The sequence below is a fragment of the Nyctereutes procyonoides genome, unplaced genomic scaffold, assembly GCF_905146905.1.
Source record: "Nyctereutes procyonoides isolate TBG_1078 unplaced genomic scaffold, NYPRO_anot_genome, whole genome shotgun sequence".
Taxonomy (NCBI): domain Eukaryota; kingdom Metazoa; phylum Chordata; class Mammalia; order Carnivora; family Canidae; genus Nyctereutes; species Nyctereutes procyonoides.
This window is the reverse complement of record NW_026575020.1, coordinates 15327308-15350875: the sequence shown is the minus strand read 5'-3', so window position 1 is coordinate 15350875 and position 23568 is coordinate 15327308. Positions and strand designations below refer to the sequence as shown.

The window sequence follows — 23568 nt, the reverse complement described above, 5'->3', positions numbered from 1 at the left end:
GTTCAACATCACTAATCATCAGAGAAATGTAAATCAAGACTACAATGAGATTACTGCCTCATACCAGTCAGAATGGCTTAGTATCAAAAAGACAAGAAAAACAAGTGCTGGCAAGGATGTAGAGAAAAGTAGACCACTATGCACTGTTGGTAGGATTGTAAATTGGTACAGCTGCTATGGAATACAATATGGAGGTTCCTCAAAATATTAAAAATGGAACTACCATATAATTTACCAATTCCACTTCTGGGTATTTACCTGAAGAAAATGAAAAGATATGCACCCTTATGTTCATCAAAGCATTATTTACAATAGCCAAGATATGGAAACAACCTAAGTGTCCAACAATGAATGAATAAAAGCATGGTGTACATATGCATGTGTATGGCTACTCAGCCATAAAAAAGAATAAAATCTTGCCATTTTGTAACAACATGGATAGATCTCAAGGGAATTATGCTAAGCAAAAACGTCATTCAGAAAAAAAAAAGTCATTCAGAGAAAGACAAATATCTATGATGTCACTTATATATGGAATCTAAAAAACAAATGAAGAAAACAAAAAATCATCATTATAGAGGACAGAATGATGGGGATGCCTGGGTGGCTCAGTGGTTGAGCATCTGCCTTTGGCTCAGACCATGATCCCAGCATTCTGGGATTGAGTCCCACATCAGGCTCCCTATTGGGAGCCTGCTTCTCCTTCTACCTATGTGTGCCTCTCTGTCTCTCTCACAAATAAATCTTAAATATATATATATATTTTTTTTAAATTAAAAACAGAGAACAGAATGGTGGTTGCCAGAGGAGAAGAGGACTGAAAAGTGGGCAAAACAGGGGAAGGATGTCAAGGAGTACAAATTTCCAGCTATAAAATAAACAAATCATAGGTATGTAAAGTACAGCATGGTGACTCTAGCCAATAATATTGTAAAGCATACTTGAAAGTTGCCAAGAAAGTAAATTCTAAAAGCTAACTTCGTATGATGACAGATGATAACCAGATTTATTCTTGTTATGCATATGAATATTGAATCACTACAACGGGGCAGCCCCGGTGGCGCAGCGGTTTAGGGCCGCCTGCAGCCCAGGCCATGATCCTGGAGTCCCGGGATCGAGTCCCACGTCAGGTTCTCTGCATGGAGCCTGCTTCTCCCTCTGCCTGTGTCTCTGCCTCTCTCTCTCTCTCTCTCTCTCTCTCTCTCTCTCTGCATCTCTATGAATAAATAAAATCTTAAAAAACTTTTTTTAAAAATCACTACAATGCATATGAATACTGAATCACTACACTGTCCACCTAAAACCAACATGTTATATGGCAATTATACCTCAATTTAAATTTTTTTTAAATTTAAAATAAAACTACCAGGGGCACCTGGGTGGCTCGCTCAGCTAAGTGTCTGACTCTTGATTTTGACTGAGGTCATGATCTCAGGATTGTGAGATCCCACATCAGACTCTGCACTGGGCATGGAGGCTGCTTAAGATATTCTCTCTCTCTCTCTCTCTCTTCCCACCCCCAACCTCCCCAACAAAGAACTACCATATCATCCAGCAGTCTTACTTCTGGGGATACATCCAAAGGAAATAAAATCACTATCCTGAATAGTTATCTGCACTCCCATGTTCACTGTAGCATTATTCATGGCAGCAAAAATATTCAAACAATCTAAGCATCCATGGATAGATGAATGGATAACGAAAATGTACACACACACGGAATATTATTCTGCCTCTAAAAAAGCAGGAATTCTTGCCATTTGTAACAACACAGATGAACTTGGAGGAGATTACACTAAGTAAAATATAAGGAAAAAAAGTTGATGTCAGAGTAACAGAGAGTAGAATGGTAGTTACCAGAGGCTAGGGGTAGGGGCAAGGGGAAGACACTGATCAAAGGGTCCAAGCTTTCAGTTATAAGAAGAATAAATTCTGGAGACCTACTGTACAGCAGACTGACTATTGTTAATGATAATGTATTGGTATGCCTGAAATTTGATGACAGTAAATCTCCAGTGTTCTCACTATACACAAAAGTCGTAAATATGGGAGGTGATAGATTTGTTAACTAGCTTGATCATAGTAATTATTTTACAATGTATACATATATCAAAACATGATGTATACTTTAAATATATACAATTTTTATTTGTCAAAAATAGTTTTTTTAAAGTCACGAATGTGTAGTCTCTATTTTACTCATTCTGACTTCAGGTATTTTGTCCGTATTTTAGAGTCATGTATATACATATTTCCTATTGTAGCCTAATAGGTACATTCCTTTAGGATACTGATCATGTCTTGTACTGTTGAATCCCAAGTAATAGGACACAGAAAAAGAACACTTAGCCTATGTTAAAACAGGTCCTGTGCTTAGTTTAGCACATCACATGTACTATCTTCTTTAACTCCCAGCAATCCTGTGGTGTAGGCACTATTATGTAAACCCCGTTTTCCTGATGAGAAACTTGAGGTTTGAGAGGTTAAGGAATTTACTCAAGTTCACATAACTACTAAGTGGAGCCAGAATTAATTCCAAGTCTGATACCAAAATTCATGCCCTTTATCACTGTGTTATATTGTGTCTCACATATTCAAGAAAAAACAGAAGTATGTAAGAATGGCTATGGAAAATTGGGGGGCAAAGATCAGCAACCATAATAATTGTTATAAGATTCTATCACCTTATTTGATAAGGATTTATAAAGAAAACAGATTTTTACATATTTATTTACCAAAGATTTAATGAACATTTATGTATAAGGCAATGCTCAAAGATTCCTGTCCTTACAGTGCTTAGTTAGATAAGAGGTCTTTCCAGGAAGAAAGAAAGTTTCAAGGGAAATAGAAGAAAGCCACTACAAAATGACAAAGTGCAAAATGGAGATGGTAACCATGAGTATAAATTCTACCCAGGATCTAGGTGGCCTAATTATGAATTCATATGAGGGTTGCCAGTGCATGAAACAGCATGAAAATAGTGAACTTGGGGACTATATTAAAAGCTTACACTAATTAAAGACTGTATATGGAAATAGGTAGCCTTTAAATTTCTGTAATTAAAATCCAATTATCTTTTTCCTCTGCATCCCTACTATGTTAAGTGGTTTGGGCTCATCGTTTTTAATAAACTCCGTAAGACAAAAATGAAGATGTATTTATTATCTTTCTCAACACCAACAAGTAGTCATTAAAATAAGCTTTTAGGTAAAGATGTTCTGAATTAAATATGAATATAGTACTTGTTACCTGTGTGACTTTAGACAACTTTTATAACATCTCTGTGTACCTCAAGCTTCTCATCTGAAAAATAAAAATAGTAAGAATTCCTATACCCCATACAGGTTGTTGTGAGGGTTAGAGAATGTGTTCAGGTTCTTAATAAAACTCAATGGGACGCCTGGGTGCCTCAGTGGTTGAGCCTTTGGCTTGAGCATGATCCCGGGGTCCCAGGATCGAGTTCCACATTGGGCTTCCTGCATGGAAGTCTCTCATGAATAAATAAATTTTTTTTAAACTCAAAAAACTTTTTTTTTTCATTTAAAAAAGTATTTAGAACACATACAACAAGGCAACATTTATTCTTTCTTCTCATCTTCTGGTGTGGGGTCTGTCGGTGGCTCCTCCACTGTTGCACTGTTGCTCTCTGAGCCAGTGTTACTATCACTGGTCCCTTCCTCGGCCATACTGTCCACCCCCTCCTGCCCACTCTCCTTGTCCTCAGGAGTAGATGTGCCTTCTTCACCGTTCTGTTGGCTTTCCGTTGCTTCTTCAAGGTGTGTCTCCTCTGTCTCCATAGGGATGCTTTCGTTGTCCTTCTTCTCCTGGGTCTTACTAGCAGCTGGCTCTTCCTCGGGAACCATGCTGCTCTGACTACGTTCAGCTTGCTCTGCTGCTTCTTTCTCCCTCTCCTCTTGCCTTTTGCGAGCCTGTTCTTCTGTCTGTGCAATTTCAGCGCCAATCTTTTCCATATCCACTTCTACTTTCAAACCGCACAACCTTTTAAGTTCATTGTTAAATGAATCTGTGCTTTCTAGGAACTTCCTCTTCTTTTCCTGGTGTCGCTCCTCTATCTGAAGAAGTTCAGCTTCTAGTTTTCGCTGATGAACCATTAAGGACTGGACCTGCCGTTTGAGGACTTGCATTCTAGCTGTTTTGACAACTGACCGAACGTCTGGCACCACACTCTCACTAAGGATTTCACTGATGAGGCGGTGGTTTCTCTGGAAACGGGCAGTGGCTGTATGCTTCATTGAAAAGCCATCATCATAATCATCTGGATCTTCAGCAGGCTGAATGCTCATGTAAGGTTCTCCTTTCTCCATGCGAGACTGTCTCTGTCGACTTTCTTCCTCTAAAGCAGCTTCTGCACGACTTTTCGCATTTATGTAAGCAAGGTATGCGGGGGAATTATGATAGGCCTTCATAGATTCATTGTACTCTTATCTTTTCTGCTTCGTATTCGTTTAAATATTCTTGTTTTTCTTCATCAGTGAAGTTTTCTTCATCAGTGGCATCTTGCCACATGCCACCAATAATCTTGCCAATCTCCCACAACTTTAGGTCAGGGTTGGAAGCTTTTACTTGGTCCCAGACCTTTCTGCTGTGCCTCATGTAGGGCATCAGTGGCTTATCTGGTGGCTTTGGGGGTTTTGGAATCGTAATACCAGAGGATGCCGGGACCCGGCTGTTGGTGCCCGGGTTCCCTCCCAGCCTGTAGTTGTTGTAGGCGAGATGACTGTATGGATTGTATCCCACAAAACCTGGTGTGCTGGGCATTTGTGTTGCAGGAGCTGGGGTGGGAGGTGGGGCATAAGATGGTCTTTTTGACATTTTGGAAGATTATGTTCTCAGTTCCTTAAGAATGAATCTGAGACACCGCGGGCAGAAAAAGCGCCCGCAGCTCCGGCCTCGTTTCTCTTTGTCCCCAATAAATAAAATTTTTAAAGAAAAATCTCAAGTGTTAAGGTTTTTTTTTTTCTGTTTAATATTATTTACTTTTTAAGTAAGGTACTGGTAATAGACTAGATCCAGTACCAATTTAACTTTATTTTTTTAATTTTATTTATTTAGGGCAGCCCCGGGGGCGCAGCGGTTTGGCGCCGCCTGAAGCCCGGGGTTTGATCCTGGAGTCCCAGGATCAAGTCCCATGTCAGGCTTCCTGCATGGAGCCTGCTTCTCCCTCTGCCTGTGTCTCTGCCTCTCTCTCGCTCTCTCTGAATAAATAAATAAATAAATAGATCTTTAAAAAAATTTTTTTTAATTTATTATTCATGAGAGATACAGAGAGAGGCAGAGACACAGGCAGAGGGAGGAGAAGCAGACTCCATGTAGGAGCCTGATGCAGGACTCAATCCAGGAACTCCAGGATCATGTCCTGAGCCAAAGGCAGATGCTCAACTGCTGAGTCACCCAGGCGTCCCTATTTTAGAAAAAGAATAGAGCTTATTCTTCTTAGGAAACTCAAGTATTTGCTAAGAGATAAATAAAATAGAGTGTTTTATTATCATGCAAGTTTTAGAATGCTTGGGAATCCTTAGTGTTATTAACCAGTTTGAGATGTGGCATGATTTATTTATAGCATGTTTTGCTTGCTTGAATGTAAGAACCTTTCTAGCTTCTCAGTGAATGTAGGACAAAGAAATCAGTATTTAATACTTCAAATTTAGAAAAATAAAAAAGAGAAAAATACTAAATAGGAAAGTCTACAAATATAATTGCCCCCAAATGATAATACACTTGTAAAATTCCAAAAAACTTTCATATGTTAAAATGAAAATAATAAGCATTTTCAAAATACGGTAATAAAAAGCCTTCCAAAACTATCTGTTAAAGCAGAATACATGGTATGTCACTGTGAAAAAGTCTGGTGGTTCCTCACAAAGTTAAACACAGAATTACCATATGATCCAGCAATTCCAATCCTAGGTATACATCCTGAAGGACTGAAAGCAGAGACTCAAAGAAATAATTTGTACACCAAGGTTCATAGCAGCAAAAGGTGGAAACAGTCCAAGTGTCCATTAACAGATGAATGGATAAATAAAATGTGACACATATATATACAATGGAGTATTTCAGCCATTAAAAAAGGAGAGTCCAGGGGTGCCTGGGTGGCTCAGTCGGTTAAGTGTCTGCCTTCTGCTCAGGTCATGATCCCAGGGTCCTGGATCAAGCCCCACACCAGGCTCTTAGCTCAAAGGGAGCCTGCTTTTCCCTCTCCCTCTGCCTGGTGTCCCGCTGCTTGTGTGTGAGTGCACACTCTCTGTCAAATAAATTAATTAAATCTTTTTTTAAAAAAATGAGAGTGATACCCCAGAAGAGCATGAATAACCTTCAAAACATTAAGTGAAATAAAACAGACACAAAAACACATATTGTGTGATTCCACTTATATGAAGTTGGTACCCAGAACAGGCAAATTCAGAAACATGGAAAGCACAACAGAAGTTACAAGGGGCAGGGTGAAAGAGGGGAAATGGATACTTATTGTTCAATGGGTATGGAGTTTCTGTTTGGGATGGTGAAGAAGTTCCAGAGATAGGTGATAGTTATACAACATTATAAATATATTTCATGCCACTGAATTGTACACTTAAAAATAATTAAAATGATAAATGTTATGTCATATAAAAAAGTTAAAAAATAATGCAGCTAGGATGTATATAATATTATTATAAAGAGTAAAGACGGGGATCCCTGGGTGGCTCAGCAGTTTTGTGCCTGCCTTTGGCCCAGGGTGCAATCCTGGAGTCCCGGGATCAAGTCCCACATCAGGCTCCCGGCATGGAGCCTGCTTCTCCCTCTGCCTGTGTCTCTGCCTCTCTTTCTCCCTATGTCTATCATAAATAAATAAAAATAAATCTTTAAAAAAAAAGAGTAAAGAGAAGGAAATATTTTTTTGAGAAGGAAATATTTTCAAATGTAGAAATAGAAAATGGTTTATTCCATAGTTAAAATGATACCTATAAGAAAGATCTTTTTTTTTTTTTTAATATTTTACTTAGGGGCACCTGGGTGGCTCAGTGGTTGAGCATCTGCCCTTGGCTCAGGTTGTGATCCTGGGGTCTTGTGATCGAATCCCAAATCAGGCTCCCTATGGGGAGCCTGCTTCTCCCTCTGTCTCTGCCACTCTCTCTGTGTCTCTCATGAATAAATAAAAATAAAAACAAATAATAAGTAAATAAAAGATTTCATTTATTTGAGGAGAGAGAGCGCGCGCACAAGCAGGAGCAGCAGCAGAGGGAGAGGGAGACACAGTCTCCCTGCCCAGCAGGGAGCAGGACTCAAGGCTTGATCCCAGGACCCCAAGAATCATGAACTGAACCAAAGGCAGACACTTAACTGACTGAGCCACCCTGATGCCTCCCAAAAATGTTTTTTAACATTGAGAATGGGAGAACAAAGTTATGTAAGGCAATTCAACATCATTATCTTCTTGCAACAATGATTAATATACAATACACTTGTTATCCTTAAACTGAGACCCAAATGCAATGTCAAAATCAGCCCTAGTAGATAATCAACATTTGATTTACATAATCTGATAAAAAAACTCTTCAAAGCACTAAGAAAAAAAAACCCTCAAAAAATATTCTTTGATAATAACATTAACAAAGCTACAATTAAGTAAAAGCAAGAGAAAACCCGTACTTTCCTGCTCCCAGGTATCTCTAGAAGAACATATGGTTGTTCTCAATTATTAACTTTACTTCAGGAATGATACACTGGCAGGGGCCCTAGGTGGCTCAGTCAGTTAAGCGTCTGACTTCAGCTCAGGTTATGATCTCAGGGTCCTGGGATCAAGCCCCTTGTTGGGTTCCCTGCTCAGAGGGGAGTCGTCTTCTCCTTCTGACCCTCCCTCCACTAATGTTTTCTCTATCTCTCTCAAATAAAATCTTAAAAATAAAAAGGAATGATATACTGGCAGTCTGACAAAACCTATGTGATGAGGACCAAAATCAGGGCAGTATTATTTCTATAAGTTAAAGCAGTATATATTCTCCAGGTAAAAATTCTAGTTTATAGAAAAAGAACACAAATCACATAAGATGCTGAATCAGGACCATCAATTTAGGCTTCAAGCCCCCTATCTTTTTTTTTTCCAAGTTCTTATTTAAATTCCAATTAGTTGACATATAGTATAATATCGGTTTCAGGAGTAGAATTTAGTGATTCATCACATACATATAACACCTCCTCAATACCCATTACCATTTAGCCCATTCCCATTCACCTCCTCTCTTATCAACTCTGTTTTCTATAGTTAAGTCTCTTATGGTTTGCCTCCCTCTTTTTTCCCCCTTCCCCTATGTTCATATGTTTTTTTTTCTTAAATTCTACATGAGTGATATCAAATGGTATTTGTCTTTCTCTGACTTGTTTAGCTTAGCATAATACATTCTAGCTCTATCCATATCACTGCAAATGACAAGAGTTAATTCTTTTGATGGCTGAGTAATATTCCAGTGTATATATCCCACATCTTCTTTATCCATTTATCGGTTGATAGACATTTGGGTTCTTTCCATAACTTGGCTATTGTTGATAATGCTGCTACAAATATTGGGGTACAAGTGTCTCTCCAAATCAGTATTTTTGTATTCTTTGGGTAAATACCTAGTAGTGCAATTGCTGGGTCATGGGGTAATTCTATTTTTAACATCTTGAGGAACCTCCACACTATTTTCCAGAGTCAAGCTCCCTATGACATTGTGTTTAAGACTCCTGAATACAGTGGTGCTCAGTTAAAACAATGTCTCAGCCATAATTTCCAGATAATACTGATTTTAAAGAATTCAAAACAATATAGATTTTCACTCTAACTCACAGACCTAATTATAGATTTGGTAGAAGGGTTTTTATTTTCCTACTGAAAATTCTTTTTTTTTTTTTAATTTATGATAGTCACACAGAGAAAGAGAAAGAGAGAGGCAGAGACACAGGCAGAGGGAGAAGCAGGCTCCATGCACCTGGAGCCCGACGTGGGACTCGATCCCGGGTCTCCAGGATCGCGCCCTGGGCCAAAGGCAGGTGCCAAACCACTGTGCCACCCAGGGATCCCTCCTACTGAAAATTCTGAAGTTAAGGGCAAAGGTTTAAGTGGTTTATCCAATAAATCAATGGTAAGAACTTTAAAAGGGGAGAGCTGTCTCAGCTGGTGGAACATAGGACTGTTGTGAGTTCAAGGTCCATGCTCAGTGTAGAGATCATTAAATAAATAGATAGATATATAGATAGGAAGAGAGGAAAGGGAATGGACTTTTATCATTGAGCATCCATATGCACTAAGCTAAAAATATTTCTGCACCTACCTACAAATAAATATTTCTTATAGTTCATATAATTCATTATTTAAAATACCTATGCCCCATAATTACACAACTCAAGAGTATACCATTCACATCCCGGTCTATGTCAGGGGTAAGCAAATTTTGGTCTGTGGAATCAAGTCTGGTCCAACATTTTTTTAAATGAAATTTTATTAAAAAAAAAAAGAAAGAAAAATTTTATTAGAATATAGCCACACCCATTTGTTTACATATTGTCTATAGCTGTTTATTATAACAACAGGGTTGGGAGGTTATGACATACCTTATGACCTGCAAAGCCTAAAATTTTACTAGCTGGCCCTCTACAAAAAAATATCACTAGGGGCTGCTGGGTGGGATCAGTTGGTTGAGCATCTGAGTCTTGATTTCAGTTCATATCATAATCTAAAGGGTTGGGAGATGGGAGTCCTCATTAGGCTCTGCACTCAGCATCAAGTCAGCTTGGCCCTCCCCCCTCCTCCCACTTGCTTTCATGCTTTCTCTAATAAATAAAATCTTTTAAAAAAAGTCCTTGGCCTGTACAAATGCCACCCCTAGAATAATGTAGTGCAATTAGTGTAGTATAGCGTACAAATGCATGTAGTGTACAAATGCATAGCCAATGCAACAGCCCTGAAACAAGTTACTGAAGAAACTATTCATATTTGATTGATGAGAAAACTAATACTCAGTGACACCAAGTATATATCTAAGGTCATACAGCTCTTAAGTGACAAAGTCAACTTTCAGATCAAGGTCCTCCCAGTAAGTCACACAAGACCATATACACATGGGAATATTAGTAATACCTCCCACAGCTGTTATTGTTAAGTTTCAGAGAAGTGCATAAAAATATTAGTTGTTATTAATATTATTAGAGTCAAAATTAAACCCTCATTGAGTTTGGCCTTATATTCTCCTTTAACCTTCCACAAAACTAGGGTTTTAGCCATGCATGCCTCCATAATTACCAATCTCTCAAAATGTGATCCTCACATTCCTATTCTCAACATACTCCATCTGTCTAAATACTACTCTTTGTCTAGAATCAATTTAAATGTCACATTCTTAAGGACACTTTCTGAGTCTCTAATCAATCTTCACTGCTCTTTCCTACATTATCCTATCACATGTTACTTGCAAACACTTTAACATTTGTTTCCTTCTACTTTCAATTACTCACTGATCTATTTCTCCTTCTGGATTTTACATGTTTTAAGAAATGATCTTGGGGCGCCTGGACAGTGCAGTGTTCTGACTCTTGGTTTCAGCTCAGGTCATGATCTCAAGGTCATGAGATTGAGCTCTGCGTCAGGCTCGGCACCCAGCACGGAGACTCTCTCCCTCAACTCCTTCCCCCTGCTCTAAAATAAATAAATCTTTAAGACAATGATTATTTAGTCATTCTTACATCCACCTTGATCTCCCGTCCTACATAGTGTCTATCAAAGTTCTTTGTACATGGTGAATATACATTGGACTCCATGACCTTGTTCACCTAGTCTGATCTATGTTCCAATCTGTTGCTTATCACACCAAACTAGGTTGCCCCTAGTATATCTGTCCACTGCTCAAAAAAAACAAGAGGAAAGCTAGAAAATTCTTGCAAATGAAATACAGTATTTTCAAATTGTTACAATGTTTTGTATGATATTCAATACTTTAAATGTGAATTCCTCCCTATAATTTATTAAGATTAATGATTTCATCAGGTTTGTCAACAGAATCATTCCCTCGTTTAATCATTAGACCAAACTGCTCAAATCCTCTCACAAATAAACACAATGTTCCAACTCAGCTGCTGGCAGCAGAATGTGTTCACAATGAACAGCCCCTACTATGCTGGCAAGAATGATAGGATTAGCTAATTACAATATAGTCTATATCAGTTTTCGTTGGAATAAGGAACAACATGGATTTATCAAAAAGTAAACAGTCCTGAAAGACATCCTAGGGTTTTTCCACAAATATGGAGGTTTCAATAAGTCAACTTAAATTGGGCTTTTCTCTATCGTGTACACAATTTTTCTATGATAAAGAGAATGCCAAGGTATGAAGTCTTAATGAGAAATGGGCTAAAACGATCCCATTTACAAGCTAGCAAAGACAAAAAGTATTTCAAATAAGCTGGAGATTTATATAGACCTGAAGTCTGACAAAAAGAGGACAGATGTATATAAACAAAATAGAAGACAGTCTCTGCTATAAAAAGCTTGAGTTTCCTTTGGGGAAGGAAAAAATAAACACAGGAAATAACAAGAATACTAATGAACATTGTAGCTTACAGGCAGTGATTCAAAATATTTATTTCATCTCACTGCTACTACCACCCTAAAGAAAAAAAAGGCAACATTATTTAGTCCTTAAGATTGAGCCACAGAAATTGAAGGGAATAAAGAGAGATTATTTTTCGTTTCTGGTGAATTGAGGAAACCTTCTGAGTAAAACAATATGTGCTATTTATCCCTCAAACACGGAGGAAAGAAAATAAATCACCTGAGATTAGCATATTACATGCAGACAAAAACAATGAAACTTCAATCTTCTACCATTTCTTACAACAAAATGTAAAACTAATACGAAATGTATCTTTTGCTAGGAATTCAGCATCATAAACACACTAAACAGACAATATTAGAAATTCTCATTCTTGGGGAATTTAGACATTAAAAAAATAAAATGGATTTCTGTAACATCTGTCCTGCCTTTTATCTTTAGTTCCTCATCTTTTAATGACAAAATATGTTAATGTTAATTAGTAAGACCTTATTTTTCTTCTTTTCCAGCTAATGACATGAACCACAAAAACAAAATTATACCATAACAGAAACAGCATAAATCCATTCACCATATACTGGCTAATCAATACAGTAATAGCTTACAAATACACCTCATTTACAGAAGGGACACTTCACAGATGCCCACAGTTTAAAAAAAAGTCTCCATTTTTTCCTATTAATTGTACTCTGATTGAACAATGTATAAAAAGCAGTAACAGATTTTGAAGATGTAAAGCTATTTGATTGCCACGGAGATTCACTTTTGACGTGACAATGCAAAGAATAAATTCTAAAATTTCTATTTCAAAAGGCAAAGTCCTAATTTATGTTGCTATAGATACATTATTTTTCCTATTTTTTTCCCCAATTGATTAGCTAATAAATTTCCAACCTTCCACTTCAGGCAAGTAGAACACTACCCTGAAAAAAACAAAAACAAAAAACAAAAAAAAACAAAACAGAGGTCAGCAGAAATGATAAATGTGATACTCTAACCCACAAAAACAGTGGAATTACTGGTTACAGAGTAACATTTAATGAAACAAGAAAGGATATAAAAATATGACTAAGTAACGACACCCTATTAAATGAGTAGATTTGAAAGGAAACAAAACAGAATTTCTAGAAATTAAACATAAAATAATCAAAGTTAAGAAACCTGGCAGACAGGTTAAACAGCAGGGTAGCTGAACCTGAAGTAAGAATTTACAGTTTGAACTGGAAGAGAAATGTAAAGAATTTACTCAAATACAAAATGGAGACATAAACAAAAGTGAAATTAAGACACAAGGAAGAAAGAGTAATAATGCCTAACACATCTAATTAGAATTCCAGAAAAATAGGGATGCCTGGGTGGCTCAGTGGTTGAGCGTCTCCTCAGGGCATTTTCCGGGGTCCTGGGATTGAGTCCCACATCAGGCTCCCTAAGAGGAGCCTGCTTTTGCCTCAGCCTATGTCTCTGTGTGTCTCATGAATAAATAAATAAAATCTTAAAAAAAAAAAAGAATTCCAGAAAAATAAAACAGAATAATGAAGCAATATTTGAATAAATAATAGTTAAAATTTTTTCAAGATTGATGAAAACCATCGTTTCTCCGATGCAGGGACCCTAATAAATCAGAAGCATGACAAAAAAGACTACCCTATATAGATTGCAGTGAAACTAGAAAACCCCAAAGACACAGAACATATTTTAGAGTTCACAAGAGTGAAAAGCAGATACCTGATAAAAAGACTGACAACTGATTTCTCAATAGCAACAATAAAACTCAGAAGACAGAAGAATAATCTTTAAAAAGCTAAAAATAATCAACCTAGAGTTGCAATACATAGGAAAATTATCTTAATATGTGCAAGAGCAAGTAATGACATGTTTAAACAAACAAAAACTTGGGATCCCTGGGTGGCGCAGCGGTTTGGCGCCTGCCTTTGGCCCAGGGCGCAATCCTGGAGACCAGGGATGGAATCCCACGTCCGGCTCCCGCTGCATGGAGCCTGCTTCTCCCTCTGTCTGCCTATGTCTCTGCCTCTCTCTCTCTCTCTCTCTCTCTCTCTCTGTGTGTGTGTGTGACTATCGTAAATTAAAAAAATAAATAAATAAAATAAACAAAAACTGATATTAATTACTAAGAAAAGTCATTTAAATATACTCCTGGAGGGGATCCCTGGGTGGCTCAGCGGTTTAGCGCCTGCCTTTGGCCCAGGGCGCGATCCTGGAATCCCGTCCGGAGATCGAGTCCTACGTCGGGCTCCCGGGCTCCCGGCATGGGGCCTGCTTCTCCCTCCTCCTGTGTCTCTGCCTCTCTCTGTCTCTCATGAATAAATAAATAAAATATTTTAAAAAATAAATAAATAGAAATAAATATACTTCTAAAGTATGTACTTCAGGGGCTCCTGGGGCTCCTGGGTGGCTCAGTTGATTAAGCGTATGCCTCAGACTCAGGTCATGATCCCAGAGTCCTGGGATCCAGCCCTGCTTCAGGCTCCCTACTCCACAGGGAGCCTGCTTTTTCCTATCCCTCTGCCTGCCACTCCCCCTGCTTATTCTCTCTCTCTCTCCCTCTCCCTCCCTCTATCAAATAAATAAATAAAATCTTTTAAAAAAATAAAAAGTATGTTTTCAGGAAAGAAGGAAACTTAGAAGATCTATCTTGAGATGCTGGAATCCTTTTAAAAAAATATAAACATGAATAAACCTAAAAAAACATTAGTCATATAAAATGATAACAATGATATCTAATTTGTAGAACTAAATTAAAAACAGAAGTAAAATATCAGACTACAAACACTCAACCTAAAAGAAGAGCATCCAAGTTTAAACATTTAGAAGTCCTTCTCAGGGGCACCTGGCTGGCTCAGTCAGGAGAGCATGCAACTTTTGATCTCAGGATCACGAGTTTGAGCCCTACACTGGGTGTAGAGATCACTAAAAATAAATACATAAACTTAAAAAAAAAGTCCTTCTTACATAAATTAGTTGGGTAAATATTATTAATTAACTTTGGATTTTAGGTTAAATATGCATGTTAACATTTTTAGAATAATCAATAAAAAAAGCAGAGTGTGTAACTTCCAAAGGACAAGAAAAAGAAAATGAAGGAGGGAGGAAAAAGGTAGAACAGGAAAAGAACCACAGAAAATACAAGTATAACAACAAGCAGAAGTAAGTATGACAATGAAAAACGTAAAAGATAAAAATACACCTGCTATATCAGTAGTAACAAACTATAAATTATCTACAACTAAAAAGTTTATCAGTCCAGATGTTTTAAAACTAAAATCCAACTGTATGTGTTCCCAAAAGACTTATCTAAATTATAAGAAAAAAGATTGAGAACAAAAAGATGAGTAAATCTATAACAGACAGGGACACATGGCTAGCTCAGTTGGTAGAGCATTCAGCTCTTGATCTCAGGGTCATGAGTTTGGAGTCCCACGATGGGTGTAGAGATTACTTAAAGATAAAATTGAAGAAGGGAGGGAAGGAGGGAGAGAGAAAAGTTGTATCAGATAAAACTAACTAAAAGAACTAGTTAGAAATATTAAGATAAACTTTTATGTAAAAGTCTTACTAAGGTAAATACATAATGGTGAAATACATAATGATCACTACATAATGATGAAAGGTTCAGTTCACCAGGAAGACATAAAAATTTTGAACTTGTATGTACCTAATAGCAGAACTCCAGAATAAAGCATATATCAATAGAATTAAGGGAATAAATCAATGAATCCACTATCATAATGGAAGAAATTAATTCATCTTTCTCAGTAACTAATAGACAAAGCAATAGAGAGATTAAAAATTTTAAACCTGAATATAATTTTTATTTTATGATCATTATTTAGAGCATGCACCCAACAACTGGTGTGCTGTTCAAGCACATGTGAAATGTTTTTGAAAGACAACCATATAGTAGGCCATAAAGCAAAATTCAACCTATTTTAAAAACTGTGTCGATACCTGGGTGGCTCAGTAGGTTAAGGGTCTGCCTTTGGCTCAGATCATGATCCCGGAGTCCTAGGAGTCAGGCTCCCTGCTCAGGAGGGAGTCTACTTCTTTGTCTCCCTCTGCTCTTCCCCCTGCTCACACTCTCTCATGCTCACTCTCTCTCTCTCAAATAAATGAATAAAAACCTTTTTTTAAAAAAAGATAGGACTATAGAAAAAAAATTTTAAGGCTTTGTCGTATACACATAAACAGACATTTCTCCAAAGACAACATGCACATGGCCAAAAGACACTTGAAAATAATGCTCAACATCACTCAGCATCAGGGAAATTCAAATTAAAACTGAATGATATACCATCTCACACCAGTTGGAATGGCTAAAATAAACAAGTCAGGAAATGACATATGTTGGTGAGGATGCAGAGAAAGGGGAATCCTCCTACACTGTTGATGGGAATGCAAGCTGGTGCAGTCACTCTAGAAAACTGATCATCACTGATGAAAGAAATTCAAGATGACAAAAATGGAAAGATATTCCATGCTCATGGACTAGAAGAAACAATATTATTAAATATCTATACTACCAAAAGCAATCTACAGACTTAATGCAATCCCCATAAAAACACCAAATACAGGGGCACCTGGGTGGTTCAGTCAGTTAAGCATCCAACTCTTGGTTTTGGCTCAGATCTCAAGGTTGTGAGATAAAGCCTTGCATTGGGCTCTGCAATGGGCATGGAGACTGCTTAAGATTCTCTCTCTCTCCCTCTGCCTCTCCTTCCCCTCACCCCACATTTTTTTTTTCACAGAACTAGGACACATAACTACTAAAATTTGTATGAAGTCACAAAGGATCCTGAATAGCCAATGCAATCTTGAGAAAGAACAACAAAACTGGAGGTATCATAATCCCAGATGTCAAGATATACTACACAAAGCTACAGTAATCAAAATAGTATGATACTAGCACAAAAACAGACACATTGATTAACCGAACAGAAAAGAAATATCATATGATCCAGTCATTCCACTACTGGGTATTTAACCAAAGAAAACTGAAAACACTAATTTGAAAAAAAAAAAAAAAGAAAAAAAAACACTAATTTGAAAAGACATATGGACCCTTATGTTTCTTGCAGCATTATTTATAATAGCCAAGATATGGAAGCAACCCAACCATCCATCCACAAATGAATGAAGAAATACATATAAAATTGTACATTTTGTATAGCTTTTTCTTTACATACCTGCCAGAAAAGGGGACTTAACACTAATAATGACATGTATTTTGCTCATATTATATTTTATTTAGCATTTTCCTTCTTGAAACCATGATTTTGGTCCTGTTGTATTTTTCATAGATGGGAAGACAAGCTAGAATGAAATAAGTTAACAAAGAAAGAAATGTAAAAGTATAAGTACTAAGTATCTGAATTCAATTCATTCTTTGAAAATCATAGGTAATATATTTAAAGAATGAATTACCAGTTCCCGTCCTAATAAACTGCAGTAGTTCCTCCCTTATTCTGAGGGATACATTACAAGCCCCCAAGTGGATACCTCAAACTGTGGATACTACTGAATCTTATATATGTTTTTCCTAATCATATATACCTATAATAAAGTTTAATTTGTAAATCAGGCACAGTAAGTAACAATAATAAAGTAGAATAATATACTGTAATATATTTATGTGAATGTAATCTCTCTCTAAATAATTTATTGTACCGTACTCACCCTTCTTTACATGAGGATGTGAGATGAAAAATGCCTATGTGATGAGAGTCATGAGGTGAATGACCATAGGCACTTTGATATACCATTTGGCTACAACTGACCTGACAATACATCGGGAGGAAGATCACCTGCTTCTGGACTGTGGTTGACTGCTGGTAACTGAAAGCATGGAAAGCAAAACTGCAAATAGGGGGGACTGCTGTATAAAATGACTCTTCATACCTATGCTTTTGCATTTGCAGAGTCCAAAACATGCATTATTATGTAGAAATCTAGGTACTATGATATTGAAAAGAAAAATCAATCCTTTTTTTAATGTTTAGTCAGTCTCATAGCTGTGGCATACTTCTTTAATGAATGATATATGAGTTGCACACCTCTCATTTGACAATTTGAACTTGTTTTTACAAGATAACTATGGTCAAGATCAATATGTTAATTTATTTGAGAAGACAATTAAGGTGAATCTGAGTCTCATCCTAAAAAGTTACCTGAACTGGTTTGGATACATATTTAAATAAGTCATATTTCTTTAGGTTTCTATTCTTTTTTTTTTTTTTTTAGATTTTATTTAAGAGAGAGAGAGTCTGATTTGGGGGGAAGAGCAGAGAGAGAGGGAGAAGCAGGCTTCCCACTAAGCAGGAAGCCTGACATCTTGGGACTCTGGGATCATGACCTGAGCCAAAGGCAGATGCTTAACTGACTGAGCCACCCAGGTGTCCCTAGGTTACCTATTCTTAAATATAAGTGCAATGATTTCACATAAACACAAGGATATTTGCTTTTTTTTTTAAGATTTACTTATTCATGAGAGACACAGAGAGAGACAGAGACATAGGCAGAGGAAGAAGCAGGCTCCCCACAGGGAGCCCAGGATGGGACTCGATCCCAGATCCCAGGATCACGCCCTGAGTCTAAGGCAGACACTCAACTGCTGAGCCACCCAGGCATCCTGAATATTTGCTTTCTTTATATTAAAAGAAAAAAATATTTCCAGATCCCTAAAGATCAGAAAACGTGACTGCACATTGTTTTTCATTATCTGTAATGCTACTAGTAAATTAACTTTCCTTCCTTCCTTTCAGAGGTATTTTTGATAAAGTCACATATTATCACAAAATATCTGGAACAAAACTGCATTAATACAACTAGATCTGTGTATTTATGGATGGCACCATTCTAGAGCAATGACAAGAAGAATCCGTAACAGAGTGTATTTTAATATTTTCTCAATGAATTTTTGAGTATCAGAATTATTATCCCTGATATTTGTAAAATGTAAAATGTAGATGGACTAGCTTCAAAAGATCAAATTAATTATAATACTAATGAAACTTAAGTGAATCACAACTTATAAAGTCAAAACTTACTTTTATGCACTTGAAATGCCCTCCTCCTTCTCTTACTATTGAGAAACTATACATATAATTCACTAAAACTTGTTTAGTTGACAATTAAACCTAGAGATAAAAGTTTTGGTAAGAAGAAAATAAAACAGGAAGGCAGAGGGCATATCCTCTGTGACTGGTGGGCTAACAGCAAAAGGTATAAAACTACCTAATTAGTGAACCAAAAAGAGGAGCAGAAAGATGGGGCAAATAAATATTTAAAGAAATAATGTCTAAGAATTCCCCCAAATTGGTGATAGACATAATTTCAGATTCAAAAGCTTTATTTAAGCCCAAGCAGGAGAAATAACATAGATAACCATATCTTGGCATATCATAGTCAAACTGATGAAAATCAAGTATAATGAGAAACTCTTAAAACCTTCCAGAAAAAAAAAAATTACACAATCCAGGTGATCGATGACTTATCGAAAACAAAGTAAGTCAATGAAACGATATCTTTAAAGAGGAAAAAAAAACCCTATTAATCCATAATTAATATCCAGGGGAAATATCTCTCAAGAATGACAAAAGAACTAGAGAAATTTTAAATAAAAAGGGGCACCTGGGTGGCTCAGTGGTTGAGCATCTGCCTTTGGCTCAGGTCATGATCCCAGGGTCCTGGGAGGTAGTCCAATATCAGACTCCTCTCAGGAAGCCTGCTTCTCCCTCTGCCTATGTCTCTGCTTCTGTGTGTCTCTCATGAATAAATAAAATCTTTTAAAAAAAAAGAAATTTTAAATAAATCAAAATTAAGAGAATTTGTTGCTGTAGCATTATAAGAACTGCGAAAGGTAGTCCTCCAGGCTGAAGGAAAAAGAAAATTTGGAACTTCTGGAAGAAATGATGAGCATTATAGAATGATAACTATTGCTTAAATATAAAGTTTCTTTTTTTTTAATAAAACTTTTATTTATTTATTCATGAGAGACAGAGAAAGAGAGAGAGAGAGAGAGGCAGAGACACAGGCAGAGGGAGAAGCAGGCTCCATGCAGGGAGCCCGATGCGGGACTTGATTCCGGGTCTCCAGGATCAAGCCCTGGGCCTAAGGCAGGTGCTAAACCGCTGAGCCACCCAGGGATCCCAAGTATAAAGTTTCTTTAACAGGAAGAGGTGGGGTGAAAGCAATAGAAAAGCACAGGAAAAAAAGAAACAGTATAGTAGGAAAAGATGCAAAAGTTGAACTTTTATCACAAGAAGGTATTCAACTTTATATCCTTTATCATGATGTGAATCTTCAATCTGTATATTAAACCTTTTTCCTTTGAAAAATAAAAAATAAAAATAAAAAAATAAAGTTTCTTTAGGACACTCCTGGGTGGCTCAGTCAGTTAAGCGTCTGCCTTCAGCTCAGCTCATGATCCCCAGGTCCTGGGATAGAACCCCTGGAGCCAGGATCCCTGGGTGGCGCAGCGGTTTGGCGCCTGCCTTTGGCCCAGGGCGCGATCCTGGAGACCTGGGATCGAATCCCACATCGGGCTCCCGGTGCATGGAGCCTGCTTCTCCCTCTGCCTATGTCTCTGCCTCTCTCTCTCTCTCTCTCTGTGACTATCATAAAAAAAAAAAAAAAAAAAAAAAAAGAACCCCAGGAGCCTGCCTGCTGAGCAAGGAGCCTGCTTCTTTCTCTCCTCCCCACTCTTGCTATCTCTCTCTCTCTCAAATAATAATAATAATAAAATGTAATTTCTTTAGATACAAATCACTGCTGAAAGCAAATTTTACAGTAGTTTATAATATGCATGAAATACACAGGACTAGATCATAAAGGACAGTGAGGGAGGTGCCTGGCTGGCTCAGTCAGTAGAACATGCTACTCTTGATTATCAGGGAGGTGAGTTCATGCCCCATGTTGGAGGCAGAGTTCACTTAAAAAAAAAAAAAAAAGACAGTAGGAGTAAATGGACCTTATATTGCTAAGTTCTTATATTTAACACAATGTAATAGAATATTAGCTTTAAGTAAACTATGAAAAATTAGGGATATAGTTGTAATCCACTGATCCAATACTAAATAAATAATGCAAATAGATACAGATTTAAAAGCTAATACATAAATTAAAATGGAATTCTAAAAATAAATATTCAATTAATACAAAGGAAGGCAGGAAATAAGGAACAATGAGCAGAGGAAACACTAAGAAGAAAAAGTAAAATAGAAGAACTAAACCCATCCATTTAAATAATTAAATGTAAGTTGACTACACCAAATAAAAAGGCCACCAATATCAGAATACATCTTTAAAAAGCAGAAGATAACCACATGCTGTCTATAAGAGACATAATTTAAAGACACAAACACAGATAAATGGATGGAAAATATTGTCAAGTATAAAAAAAACAAGAGTGGCTATACTAACACTAAATAAAATAGTCCTGAAGCCAGAATATTACCAGAGATTTATTTTATTTTTTAAAAATATTTTATTTATTTGAGAGAGTGAGTGCCAAGCACAAGTAGGGGGAGAGGCAGAGGGAGAGAGAAACTCTCTGCAGGGAGCCTTACGAAAGGCTCAATCCCAGGCCCCTGGGATCATGACCTAAGCTGCAGGCAGACGCTTAACCAACTGAGCCACCCAGGCAACCACCCAGGCAACCTCTTACCAGAGATTTTTTTTTTTAATGACATCTCAAAGATAAAATAAGCAATTCATAAGGAACAAGCAAAAATCATAAATGTGTAGGTATCTAATAAGGAGATTCAAAATACATGAAGCAAATCTGCAGAATTAAAGGAAGAAATGTACAAAAAGCATGACCATAGGTAGCAATTTTAACACCCTTTTCTCACTTTACAAAGTTTCAATAAAAACATATAAGATCGGAAAAACACTATCAACCACCTTGACCTGACATATATAGATCATTATATCCAAAAGTACAGAATACACATTCTTATCAAGTGTACATAGCATATTTACCAAGACATACCATACAATATGATATAAAATAGGGGTTTTTTTTTATTGAAGTACAATTGACCGACAATATTATATTAGTTTCAGGTATGAAACAGTGATTCCACAATTCTAAACATTAAGCTATACTCACCAGAATAAGTGTAGCTACCATCTGTCACGATACAATGTTATTATAATATTATTTATTACAATATTGACTATATTTGCCATACTATACTTTTCACCCCCGTGACTTACTTTATTTTTTAATTTTATTTATTTATTTATTTATTTATTTGGGAGAGAGGGAGAGCATGTGAGCACAAGAGCAGGGAGAGCAGCAAAGAAAAAGGGAGAGAGAGAATCCCCAAACAAATTCTCTGCTGAGCGTGGATCCCAAAGAAGTGCTCGATCCCAGGACCCTGAGATTATGACCTGAGCCAAAATCAAGAGCTAACCTTAACCAACTGAACCACCCAGGCACCCCTATTTCTTTTATAACTGGAAGCTTCTACCTCTTTACTCCCTTCACCTTTTTTGCCCATCCCCCAACTGTCTCTCCTCTGGCAACCCTAGTTTTGTTCTTTGTATTTATGATTCCGTTTCTATTGTGTGTCCATTTATTTTTTAGATTCTACATGTAAGTGAAATCATATGCTGTTTGTCTTTGACTTACTTCACTTAACTTAATACCCTCTAGGTCCATCCATATTGTTGCAAATGGCAAAATCTCATTCCTTCTTATGGCTAAGTAATATCACATTATATACACATCTTCTTTATCCATTCATCTATCAATGGATATTCAGGTTGCTTCTGTATGTTGGTTATTTTAAATAATGCTGCAATAAATATATGGGTTCAAAATATCCTTTCAAATTAGTGTTTTCATTGTCTTTAGGTAAATATCTAGTAGTGGGATTACCAGATCATATGGTACTTCTAATTTTAGAGGAACCTCTAAACAATTTTCTACAGTGATTTAAAATACAAGGATTAAAATCATACAGGGTATGCTTTCTGACCATGATGGAATTAAATTAGAAATCAGTAAGATAAACAAAACAATTCTTAATTATTTGGAAACTAAACATTTTTTTAAATAACCCACAGGTAAAAAAAAAAAGATGAAGAGAAATAATTATAAACTAAATGGTAATGAAAATACAACATATCAAAATTGATATAGGTAAGGCAGTATTTAAGAAGACAATTTAGAGCTTTAAATGCCTATATTGGAAAGTAAATAAATAAATAAATGCCTATACTGGGTTTCCTGAGTGGCTCAGCAATTGAGCCTCTGCTTTTGGCTCAGGGCGTGATCCCAGAGTCCTGGGACCAAGTCCCACATCAGGCTCCCCACATGGAGCCTACTTCTCACTCTGCCTGTGTCTCTGCCTCTCTGTGTCTCTCGTGAATAAATAAATAAAATATTAAATAAAAATAAATGCCTATATTAAAAAACAAGAAAATTAATAGCCTAAGGTTGAACCTTAAAAATCTAGAAAAAGAAAAGCAGAGTACATTCAGAATAAATACAAGCAAAGAAATAACTGCAATCAATCTAGTGGAAATTAGATAAACAGAAAAAAATAATAAAAATTGGTTCTTTGAAAAGATCAACAAAATTGATAAAAAATCAACAAAATCTGTAAGATCCTAGCTTGACCATCAAGAAAATAGAGAACAAGGGATCCCTGGGTGGCGCAGCGGTTTGGCGCCTGCATTTGGCCCAGGGCGCGATCCTGGAGACCCGGGATCGAATCCCACGTCGGGCTCCCGGGGCATGGAGCCTGCTTCTCCCTCTGCCTGTGTCTCTGCCTCTCTCTCTCTCTCTCTCTCTCTCTCTCTCTCTCTCTCTGTGTGTGTGTGTGTGACTATCATAAATAAATAAAAAAAAATTAAAAAAAAGAAAATAGAGAACATAAGTATGTAAAATAAAAGAGGATACCACCCTAAATCCTACAGACATTAAAAAAAGGACACTAAAGGAATGTTATAATTT

The 23568-nt window shown here is 36.8% G+C and overlaps 1 protein-coding gene and 1 pseudogene across 1 annotated transcript in view; both read right to left on the bottom strand.

Annotated features, from left to right (window-relative positions):
• Window positions 1-23568, bottom strand: part of PPM1E (protein phosphatase, Mg2+/Mn2+ dependent 1E) — a 207737-nt gene that overhangs the window by 143375 nt on the left and 40794 nt on the right. The gene's annotated exons all lie outside the window — the stretch shown is intronic.
• On the bottom strand, window positions 3519-4922 carry LOC129504607 (SWI/SNF-related matrix-associated actin-dependent regulator of chromatin subfamily E member 1-like; annotated as a pseudogene).